Source organism: Saccopteryx leptura, chromosome 10 (assembly GCF_036850995.1).
Source record: "Saccopteryx leptura isolate mSacLep1 chromosome 10, mSacLep1_pri_phased_curated, whole genome shotgun sequence".
Classification (NCBI taxonomy): Eukaryota; Metazoa; Chordata; class Mammalia; order Chiroptera; family Emballonuridae; genus Saccopteryx; species Saccopteryx leptura.
The window spans coordinates 20,402,588-20,415,447 of NC_089512.1; positions in this window are offsets into that span (position 1 = coordinate 20,402,588).

A 12,860-nucleotide genomic window follows, 5' to 3' on the forward strand; every position below is an offset into this window, starting at 1 on the left:
CAATTTGGGGACTTCTCCACCTTTCAGACAGCAAGAAATAGGAAGGAACTTTCCCAAAAGCCCATCCCCCCCCCTTATTAGTCCAAATGTCCTCAGGGGAGACTAAGAAATGTGGGTTTTAAATTTTTATTTGTTTATTTACAGGGGTGGGTAAAAGTACATTTACAGCGTAAGTACATAAAACAGGGTTGTTGTTCTTTGGTATTATTATTTAATTATTGTATTATAACTGTAAGCCTACTTTTGCCAACCCCTGTATTTATTTGTTTGTCTGTTTATAAAGTCACATATATTGATGTCCACAACCGTATAAGTAGTTCTGTTAGTAGTGAAGAAACTATGAGACTGGACACGCACATTGGGTGACACCAATCCCTAAACTTTTTCTTTTTTTTTTTCCAATCAGCTCAAAAGTTAAGCAGGGTTGATAAAATTTTATTCCATTTTAGCTGTTTGGAGTTCAATTTATCTAGTTCAAGTCTGTCTGCTTCAAGCTGAGCAGAGTCAGTTTTGCTTTGTTCACATTTATCTAATCCAACTGGAAATGGACTGATACAACTTGAAATGTTTGAACCCCATTAACTCAATTATGACCAATTTTGAGTGGTAAAAAAAAATTAGATTAAATTTAACCTCTTCAGGACCAGTTTGATCCGCCTTAATTCAAACTGAAATCAACTCACTGAGTATAATTTGAACTGGCCCGGTGGCAGATTGAAGCAGTTTTATGTCTCTCTGCTGCAATCACATTCCATCTGAGCTACCTTGATCTTGCGGAAATTCATTTCAACCATTTAGAACTAGTTTAATTTGTAAATTTGTACAGGCTTTATTCTATATGGTTTAACTCAAGCAGAAGGGGATGAAACTTGCTTAGTATAACTGGATGCCTTAAAAAAAAAAAAAGCCCCCTTTTCAGGAATCTCCTGGCTTTGGGGAGTACAATCTAGAAGAAGCGAGATAATAAAGGGGACTGTTGACTAATTAAAGCTCTTCAAAGAAATCCCCTCTAACACCACGAATGAAACCTCAGGTTCAATTAGAGTCATACATGGTGAAGAATGAGAGCTCTCAGTCCTCACACTGTCTTCCACTCCCTTAACTGGCATGAGACTGGGAAAATGAAATATTGGATGCCCATACCCTTAAAATAAAGGCTCATGGGGCAAAAATGGGAGTATGTGGAGGACAGTAGCCAAAAGTAGAAAAATAATACAGGTTTCTTGTTTGTTTAACCCATTAGTCCTGAAGTTATAATGATTCTAATGGCCAATTTCTGAAAGTTTGAGGATCCTCTAATGCAGAAAACCAAGAATGAATGTAACAGCAGCTAAAATTTGCTGAGTCCATACAGCATGCCAACTACTGCTCACAAAAATTAGGGGATCAGGAAATAGGCAGATACTCCAGTGCTTTCAGCCTTTATTATACTGCATTTTCACCGACGAAATAAAAGTTGGGGCCCTGGCCGGTTGGCTCAGTGGTAGAGCATCGGCCTGGTGTGCAGGAGTCCCGGGTTCAATTCCCGGCCAGGGCACACAGGAGAAGCGCCCATCTGCTTCTCCCCCCCTTCCCCTCTCCTTCCTCTCTGTCTCTCTCTTCCCCTCCCGCAGCCAAGGCTCCATTGGAGCAGCGATTGCCCGGGCGCTGGGGATGGCTCTGTGGCCTCTGCCTCAGGCGCTGGAATGGCTCTGATTGCGGCAGAGCGACGCCCCAAGATGGGCAGAGCATCGCCCCCTGGTGGGCGTGCCGGGTGGATCCTGGTCGGGCACATGCGGGAGTCTGTCTGACTGCCTCCCCGTTTCCAACTTCAGAGAAATACAAAAAAGAAAAAAGAAAAAGTTGGTTGTGCATCCCCATTTGCATAATTGAACAACTTTCTTTGACTTGTTGTTTGTTTTTCTGATGTTCTTGTTTAATAAAAAAAAAAAGAAATCAAATGGTTCTTTTTCCTTATCACTTCATATTTGTTTTGAAAGATCCCCTAATTTTTGTGAACAGTATATTATGCCAGCTGGTACATTTACATGGTTTTAGTCACATCTCACAAAATCTCGCCAGGTGGAAGTTATTTTTATAATCATTTTACAATTGAGGAACTTGAGGCTCAGAGAGGTTCATTAAAAAATTCTCCTAGATTATCAAACTAATGAGTGGTGGTAGATCTAAAAGTCAAATCTAAATCCACCTCACCCCAGAGCCTAAGATCTAAACTTCCTCACCTTTCTGTAACTATATGGAAAGAGTCATCTTGGACTAATCCTAGCAATCTGGACATGGCTGGCATCCCACAGTTACTAAGAAAGCAAAAGCAGTAAGAACCGGCTCGGTCTCAGAGGATAATAATTATATCATACTGTCATGGCCCCTTTCTCAAACCAAAACATAGGAATCTTCTTGTTGGCTCTTTGTCATTGAAGTTGGAGGGTAGCTGTATAGAGAACCTCAGGATTGAAATATTAGGAAGTTTTAACGGAGACCCCAGTGGAATTGAGAATAATGCTTTTTCTGAGTATGTAGATACTGGTATGTTTCTCGGACTTTTCTGAGTTACTCAATCATATGTGCAAATACTAACCCCCAGACTCCACGTGGCTATGTCAAAGACACCTCAAACACAGCCTGTCCCAAACTAACTCATGATTTCCTACCTCTCCTACCTCAAACTCCACATCCTATTTTAAACCTGTTCCTTTATCCACCTCATTGAATGTCATTTTCTACCTAGTTTAACAAACCACAACCTATAATTTATGCTTGATGCCTCTTTTTCCTCCTCTCCCTCGCTATCCAACCTGCTAGTTGGCCTTGTTGGGTTTACCTCCAGAACATTATTCATCCCCACTGTCATGTCCAGATTCCAAGCTCCTCTCACCTCTGCTCTACACTACAGCAACAGCCTCCTTACTGAATCCACGCCGTGATTCTGAGTGGGCGTTGTCCAACCTGCTCACCAAACTGCAGCCTGATTCCAACACAAAACTGTTCCTATCTCTCACATTCTTAAAAACTTGCAATGAGGCCCTGGCCGGTTGGCTCAGCGGAAGAGCGTCAGCCTGGCATGCGGGGGACCCGGGTTTGATTCCTGGCCAGGGCACATAGGAGAAGCGCCCATTTGCTTCTCCACCCCCGCCCCCCCCCCTTCCTCTCAGTCTCTCTCTTCCCCTCCCGCAGCCAAGGCTCCATTGGAGCAAAGATGGCCCAGGCGCTGGGGATGGCTCCTTGGCCTCTGCTCCAGGCACTAGAGTGGCTCTGGTTGCAACAGAGCGACGCCCTGGAGGGGCAGAGCATCACCCCCTGGTGGGCAGAGCGTTGCCCCTGGTGGGCGTGCCGGGTGGATCCCGGTCGGGCGCATGCGGGAGTCTGTCTGACTGTCTCTCCCCGTTTCCAGCTTCAGAAAAATACAAAAACAAACAAACAAAAAACTTGCAATGACTTTCTGTTTGCTCTTGGGATTGACACCTGCCAACATTGCAGAAGACCATCAGAGAACCTGTTGGTCAAATAAAGCGCAGTTAAATAGCCCTACTAAGGACGGGAGAGCATTGCCTTGAAAAACTCTTGGTGGTGTCTCAAGAGGGGGGAGTTGAAGGAGGAAATTTACAGGCTTCCTGTCTGTGCTCGAGGGGCTTAAATTACGATGGGTCTTCCCAGGCAAACTGCGCCACAGTTCATCTCCTAATAGTTCAAGCTCGGCAGGCACAGCAAGGTGTGCGTCTTGGCGCAAGCCCTGATGAATGAGTTGTTGTGTGATAAGCTGTTCCTGCAGGGGAGCCCTCTTTACCCTGATGGGAGAGTTGAGTCAAGTGTTTGTCTGGATAAATTGGTTGGCAGAAATTTGCTAAAGCAAACAGTAAAGTTGTTCATTGATTTACAATCTCAACTTTCTGAGCGAGAATCTCCTAAAACAAACAGTTAAATCACATTGACATAAATGATCTCCATCCCGATAGGTAAGCTATCCAGAGGCGAGTGATTTCAATTCTCAGGATAAAGATCAAATTCTGCAAGTGGCTGCCAGGGCCCAGCATCCTCCCGACTCTCACACAGCTCAGTTATGTGTTGTGCTGCCTCCCGCCTACGAGCCAGAAAAAATGAGTCCTCTTCCAGACCCCACCCCAGCTCTTCACCCTGCATGTCAACACCTTCAGACGTAGTACTCCCTCTTCCTGGAATGTTATTTTCCCCTTCACCTAACTAAACACCTGCTGACAGTCCATATGTCAACTTATTCTCAATTCCTTAAAGATGCCTTCTCTGGCTGCCCTCTACCTATTCAAAAAGGGGCTCTGCACCAATATAAGATCACTATAATTTCCTTAAAAAATATATCTTGGCCCTGGCTAGGTTGTTTAGTGGATAGAGCATCGTCTCAGAGTGCCAAGGTCATGGGTTAAATCCCCCGTCAGGGCACAGATGAGAAGCAACCAATGAATGCACAACTAAATGGGTCAACTAAGTGGAACAACTCGATGCTTCTCTCTCTCTCTCTCTCTCTCTCTCTCTGTCTCAAATCAATGGAAAAATTTTAAAATAAAATATACATATATATTTTGTTCTTTTTGCTGCAAAAAGCTTTAATGTTTCCATTTGGTCTAATGCATGGGAGAAGGCTCCAGGGTGGTTAAAAGGATGCCTAGTGGTTTCGGGGAGAGGCTCAGGCAGAAGCCAGACAACCGGGGGATGCAGAGGGGCCCCTCAAAGGCCTCTGGGCTCCACAGGCCCCTCATCGTGCTGGAGGGTGAGCCTTTCCGAGAGATACTGGCCCAGCCCAGCCTGGGGGCACCAGCCTGTGGAGGTTGGTCAGGTGTAGTGCGTCTTCTTGATGAGTTTCACCTCCTCAGCCAGGAAGTGGTTCTCCAGGAAGTCAGAGCGATGAGAGTCAGTGCGGGCAGAACCCAGGGCATGCAGACCCAAAAGGGCCTGGCTCAGGTTCTTCTCCAAGACCATGGCGGCTTCCGTGGAGTCCTGAGTTTTACCCCGCTTGTCTTGGGGAGGCTACGGCACGTCCTGAAAGAGAATGCGGCCACCACAGATCAGCTCCCGAGAGATTCTCCTCGGCCAACTCGTGCAGGAAGTGACCCGCACCCTCCAGCGCCACATCATCGCAGGGTTGAAATAGGAGCCCAGAGAGAGGTAAGTGTAAGAGGTCTGCAGATGCAGGGTGAGTGGGTGGTTGACAGCAGCCTCCATACGAGTGAAAGAATTCTGACAAATTTGGGAGCTCATGGTTGCTCGGCAATGTGTGGAGTTAAAGTAAAAAAGCGATGTTGGGTGGTCTCAGAGGCTAGGATGGCTGTGCTGGTTCTGAAGGTGGGGACTGGGAGAGAGGTTGGAGGCTGGTTGGAGGCTGGAAGAAGGGGCGTCCTGGGCCTGTTCCATCCATACGTTGTTGAAGCAGAAGACAAAGATATACCTGGGAACAGCCAAGGACACTGAAATATACATATCACTTTTTGCAATTATATATCTCTGTATTTTAAAAATTAAGATATGGTATCCATTGGAGATAACACATAATCATCACTCTATAAATAATTGTCAGGGAGGTGCATTAATTTACCTTTGGAGATAACTTCTTTATTTAGGGGAACCCTTGTTTGCATAAAGGTAAAACAACTAACCCATGTCTTAAAGAAAACTCTAAGTAACCTTTAAATTTAAAACATATGCTACAAACCGTGACATTAAATGTTTGTATTAGTAAATGTGCTCCTGCGGAAAAAGAGGAATGTTTCTTCTTAAAAATGAATTTAGATTTGACTTGTTGCAGAAAAATTTTCTTCTTTGGATAAAGATGATTTTGACTTCTAAATATTTGCTCACAAAAAATGTAATACTAGAGCCATAACCACCTTATGTCATCACAATTTGTGGGTTGGTTAACATTTCACTAACATTACCTAGGATAGACTGATATTCAAAATATTCAGCAATTCGAATTGATAGCTGATAACAATGTAGAACAGTGATTTTCAAGGAAACAGCAGCAGTTCACCAGAAATTTCATGCCAGTCCGTGAATGAGTTGATCATAGTTGAATTCACTTTTGCTCAGGGTGATTTCTACTTATCAGCCTGTATCATGATGAAAATGCTACCGAGGTTGTCTCGATATCTTTGGAAATTGTAGGCTCATTTGAATAACCTTTTGCATTGTGCAGAGCATTTACAAATCATTTGCAATAGACAAAAAGCATTCGGACAAACTTCTGTGGTATTCAAACCATCATATAAATACATGTGGAATTTGGAAATCGTGCACTAGCTTGTACTGTGTTGCATTATTACATGCAGTATGATAAAAAATTATTTATGGTGTGTTTCCGTTTCTAGCTGGCTAGGTCACCAGCCTCCAAGTGTAGAAAGGTTGAAAACCAGTGATGTAGAACACCCTTAGTACAGACTGTGGCTCATGTGGATGGGCCGTTCTAAACAATTTTTATTCTGTTATTTGAAGGCTTCGAAGTCCCTTTGTGTAAGTCATGTTCTGCTGGAGACCAAGGAATGAGAAAGTTGTTCCGCCATAATGGAGACACAGCTGTTCCCTGTGCAGGTGGAGTCCCTGTCTGCACTGGGCTGGGTGGGAAGGAATGAGCAATAGATGCTTGAGTCACTTCTTTGCCCCTGTGGCTCTCTAAACAGGACCCTATTGTCACTTTTAAGAACCTGTGCTGAATCTAAAATGACGTCTTCCGAATCATACCTACCTCATCATGTGAATTGAATTTTTAGTTGAATGATTAGGTCAGGTGCTCAGGAAAGCAAACACCACATTTCTCTAAGACTTCTAGGATTTCTTTCTATAGAGGGGAGTTTTCTCATCCTGAGGCCAGCAGCCCCAACTTAGTCTTTAATGACTGTTGCACTGGAGCCGGTGGATAAATTTGCTATGTTTCACATCCTTAGGACAGAGCTGTATAACCTGAACTGCATAGCTTCCAGGGAGGCTTTAAATTGGCATTATAGAGACTTGCTGGTCTGCCACGCAAGAGCATACATGTTCCTCCCAATCTGGTGTGCAAATTGTAAGGATCGGTTTGGGATTCCCCACTATCCTTAGGCCGTGGATGTGCATGATAGCTATAGCGACAGAAGAAAGTCTAGGTGGGAGTTGCTGCATCACTTCTGATGTGAGCAATCAAGGAGTGATTATAAAGAAAGATTTTGGAGATTTTACCTCCTCAGATTCTGTGGCACTTGGGCGGGTTCCATCCCCCCATGTGGCTAACTAAAGTGCTGAAAAACACACACGTGCTTAAAACTGCATATGTATGCTGTAGCACAATCCCCTGCCTGGTTTGGTCTATATTGTAAGATCTTGGAAATGTGGCTTGGATAAATATAGATTTAAGGTAAAGTTTGTTCTCTTAGCCGTGTGTGTGTGTGTGTGTGTGTGCGCGTGTGTGTGTGTGTGTGTGTGTGTGTGAGAGAGAGAGAGAGAGAGAGAGAGAGAGAGAGAGAGAGATAGGCTGAGGCTGGCTGATAGGTTGAAGGCTTATGTATTATTGGGCAGGAACTGGCTTGACCGGGATGCTGGCCAGGTGCTGGTCTCTACAGCCAGAAAGGGAGGAGAAGAGTTTAACTCGAGCACAGTGGTCCAGCAGCACCGTCAGCAGCTTGGGAAAGGCATGCATTGAATACTTGGAGAGGCCAAGCCTAAACGATGAATCCCAGGTTCCAAGGATGGAGAATAAGGCAGAGTTTGCAGCCTGGTAGAACTGTGAAGACTTGACATCTAAATGAGATCAAACTGGTATGAAGGTAGCTGTTCTGAACACTAGCTGATGCTTGGGTTTCACGTTTTCAAGTCAGCCACCTAACCAATGTGTGTGATGTATAGATGGATGGCACTATTTTAAAGGGCCAAAGTCAGGGAACACTGTTTGTAGATTGATGCAAGCCTTTGATTTTGAGTACATGGAATAATGGTGGCTGTTACCAGGGAATTTTCTAGGAGAGCCAGCTCGGCAGCAGGTGGGCAAATTTAACTTTGGTTAAGAAAATAACTGTCAATGAGTGGAATGGAGTTCAGTTTCTGAAAACTGAACTATGCTAACAATCATAAATTTCTACTGGGTACAAAAACTGAAGAAAAACTGGGTAACCAGCCCCGGCGTCAATTGCAGTCTTCTCAGCATTGCCTGGTAATTAGGAGCCAATGATTGGCAGCGTGCTGCTATGGTTGCTCTCAGGCTCCACGCCAGCTGAGTGCTGTGTGATGCTGCCTGCGTAATTATAACTGAATGGCTTTCGGTCTGGGGCCTGAGCCTACCTAAATGGTTTGCCTTTGCTTCTCATTTCCAAAGAAGAAAAGATCCAATGAATGCGCATCAAAGAGTTTGCTGAATTAAGAACAGGAGCTGTATGTCTGGGCAACTTTGGACCCCGTTGTGAGCTTGATTGAGAGCTGATGTCTCTCCCTAATTTGAAGAGTAATTGTCCCTGAAATCCCTCCCTGTCTTTTCCATCAAAATAACCATTAAATTCTGCCAATAAGAGAAAAGTACTCAGCAACAGTGACTCTGGATGACAAGAGCCAAGCATATTCTAGCTCTAGTAGGCCACTTTGGTCTAATGGCCTCCTCGTTTCATTACTTTAACATATGATTAAACACAACTTAGCAGTTAAAATGGAATATATTTAGATAGTTATGCATCAACATAGATGGATCTAAAAACATAATCTCAAGTAAAAAGAGGAGGAATTGAGCAGTCTATACAGAGTTGCATTTATATAAATTACTAGAGCATACCCAGAAGGTAAACTCTAGATTGTAGGTACCTGCTTAGGTGAGAAGAATCCACATTTAAGCCATAAAAGAGGTGGAGTCTGGGAAGGTCATGAGAACAGGAACTAGGAACTAAGCCTAGTTCCGTAGATGGCAATGCTACGTAATGGTTTATTTCTTTTTAAATGAAAAGCCAATTTCTGATTCAGGCATGATGCCACATGTTTATTAATCCTGAATACATGGTACAGGCTTGGGTATGTGCTCAGTTTTTAATCTTTTTTCCCAATAAAGTAATTTAGGAGGAGAACAAAATAAATTAAAAAAAAAAAAAAAACAAGTAAACTACAACAATGCTATAATGTTTTGAAGATGGAAATGAAAAGTATAAACATTTATCAGAAATAACATTATCCAGCAGAATAATAATGGAGCAAAATAGTCCAGACGTAGTTTTCATTTCAGGGACAAATCTACTGTGTCTTTACGGAAGTAACACAAGTCAATCATAAATGAGTTTTTCAGGCCTATGTCCACATTAAATGATATAGGGACATCTGTATAGCAATTAAAACACAGATAGATGACCTTTCTTAAGCCCATACCATATACCTGAATACATATTAAAGAGAACATATAATTAGCTCTTAAAAAAATGATGCCAAAGAAAATCTTGAAGAAAATAGAATGGAATATCTGTTGGATCTTTGGAAAAAATCATCATTTTCTAAATATGAACACAACTGGAGAATTCAGAAGGAAATGGAGTGATTTAATTCTGTACATATTTTAAAATGTGGACATATTAAGTACACATTCACAAAATGAGAAAAGGTCAATAAACCCGGGAATGGGTTAGTGGCAACCATAATGCATAAAATTATTTAGGTGTAATAGATAAATATGTAAAGAACACATAGTTGTCAGCAATAAAACTATAATTTTGAAACAAATCTATGAGAAAAGCATTTATCCTTTTATGAATAAATGAAATACAAGTAATAACAGTAATGATGCATAATTGTGGCACATTAAATTAACGAAGAGGGGTGATATGCAAAGCCTGTGAATGCGCTATGAAATACATATTCTCGGGCATTATTGGAGAGCATAAATCTAGACACAATCCTCTGAGAAATAATCTGGCTAGTGATAAGAACAATAAAACTTTCTTAACTTCCTGTAGTCTGCCTGAAAGAAATGAAAAATATAGAAATACTAACTTATATAAAGGTATTCATTGCAGCAATATACACAGTGCTGGAAAATAGAAAACTTAACAGAGATCAATGCAAGAATGATAAATTAACAAACATAGAAACATGTGTAAGACAAAATATTTTTAAACAGGGAAAAAATTTTATGTTTCCCAGGATTCTTTTCAACTTCACATTAGTTCATGCATAGTAGTCTATAATAACTTGTCCACGATCAGATTATCTTCTGACTGTAATTTAATCTCTTCTGTATTATAGACGATTAAAATTTTGAATGTTCACTGTTTGAGTTTAAATTCAGGATTAGCATTTTAAGAAATCACATCTGTTCATGAAAATGTATAATTGGTGAGTGATTTAATTTCTTCGCACGGTACTCGTGTGTGAATGATACAATTTCCTAACACAGGATCTGTATTGTCAATATATAAATATATAATACTTGTCTCATAAAACAAAACCACAGGCATTTCCTGCATTAACAGCTTTTTCCTGGACTGTTTGTGCCAAGAGCAGAGACATTCCTTGCAGGGATCACGCTCATTCTAACTAAGCAAATTCTGTTCCAGAAGCAGGATCTATTTATTCCCCTGACCAGAAAGAACTGGAGAACATATACCGCTTTCCTGGTTTGGAAGAGATTTTCAGCTGATTCCATTCATTCTCAAACAAGTTCAAGTGTGATGGCTGAGAGTCTGAAAGGATTTCAGCTAAATACTGCCACCATTCTCTTGCTAGGTATCCCGTGCCCCCACCCTCCAACTTGAAATGCTCTCGAGTACCTGGGGCAATTGAAAGGGGCTTACCCACCCAAGACCTCAGATAGTGAATTGGAGTCTGTATTTTACTTTTTTTCTTTTCTTTTTTTTTTTTTTTTTTTTTTGTATTTTTCTGAAACTGGAAACGGGGAGAGACAGTCAGACAGACTCCCGCATGCGCCTGACCAGGATCCACCCAGCACGCCCACCAGGGGCGATGCTCTGCCCACCAAGGGGCGATGCTCTGCCCCTCCGGGGCGTCGCTCTGCCGTGACCAGAGCCACTCTAGCGCCTGGGGCAGAGGCCAAGGAGCCATCCCCAGCGCCCGGGCCATCTTTGCTCCAATGGAGCCTTGCCTGCGAGAGGAGAAGAAAGAGACAGAGAGGAAGGAGGGGGGGTGCAGAAGCAAATGGGCGCTTCTCCTATGTGCCCTGGCCGGGAATCGAACCCGGGTCCCCCACACGCCAGGCCGACGCTCTACTCTACCGCTGAGCCAACCGGCCAGGGCCTGTATTTTACTTTTAAGTAGTGCAGCATATACATTTAATGTACATGTGTGCATATTGTCACTTTAAATACACTTTGCTAAGATTGATGGCTGCTCCAATCTCAAAACATATTCATGGTTGGTGAGTTCATATACAATCAAAAGTCACACTCCAGAGACTGTTAATTCAAGTATTTCTCTTATCTTTATCAATAGGAGAAGTTTTATTATTATAATGTATGCACAAACAGGTGTTGGTGAAATTGCTGGTGTTCAAGATGTGTGACTAGGCTAGAAATATTATGAAAATTTTCTCTATTTTCACATGAACAGAATTGAGCTGGCTCAGAAGTCTGATTCTTTCAGAATGATATTTGAGGTCTAGTGTTCAGAAACTGATTTGAAATATTCTGGTTGTCAAATTTCAACTGCAAAATTGCTACATCCCCCACCTCTGGAATATTGCTGATTTGTCTCACGTGTGAAGGATGGTGATGTCACCTCCAGAGAGATCTGGGATTCCTTTGAGGTTAGGGAACAGTTGGTGTGACTTCTTTTGTGCCATCGGGAACTTGCTTTCATTAAAACCTGCTGGTGAGGTTGTTGGGGAGAACTGTACCCTTAATCTTCTGCTCCTAATCATTGGAATCTACTGATTCCCAAAAGAGTTTGATTCATTGTAATGGGCAAATTTGACTTAGGTTAATTCACAGCAGATGAAGCCCAAGAGAAGTCTCTTGGGATAGAGGGGCCACTCCTTGTTGAAATTCGGTGGGCAATAGGCCCCTGTGGAGGGAGCCTCTTCCCAGGTGCTTAGTGTGAAATACTGTCAATGTGATTCCTTGATGGCCATGGAATAGGTGGAAGATACAGACACCTCCTCCTGGCATGAAACTGCATTTACAGCTGATTTACAGAGCAATGACTAACTGAAAGGCAGCTGCACAAAAGTATCATATCTAAGGATTTATAGAAAAAGCTACAAAGACTGATGAGAAGACACATGAAGAAGAACGAAATGTGATGCTCACTCAAGTAGATCCGGAAGATCCTAGAGTTCCCATAAGCTGACAATGACTCTAATGAGGGCTGGGTGTTCTCTAGATTGTCCCTTTTCAGTCTGCGTGGTTCCCTCAGGTCACTGGTCTCCACCCTCATAGACGTCTTTCTCATCATAGTCCCTTTCTCTCCCCTCAACCGGGGAATTTTGACTCAGTGGTGTGGGTGTCAGCAAGCCTACTTGCTTTGAGTCCTCTGTGAGCTTCTGATATTCAACAAGGCCTTTTCTCCTTTTCAGCTTTACCAAACATACCCAGAAATCAGCATGCCCTACGAGATTTCCCATCATCTAGCCTGAATGGGCATATGGAGGAATATCATAAATAGGAAACTTCCTGGTATTTCTATCTCCCAAACCCTATTCAAAACCTCCAGAGTCAGAGAGACTTAGAAATCTAGACATTTGGGGGATTTTTAGGAAGTTAGTAAGATGGATATTATAATTGTGAGACCCTCAAGTACGGTATAGGTGACATCCCCATAATTAAACACCTTAATAGTTCTGCCGAATAACATAAATATTTACCCTAACTGGCATAAGTAACAGCTATAGGTAACCTCACATCAGGTTTAGCAACTAAATGAGTAAGGAAATGTATTCGGATTTT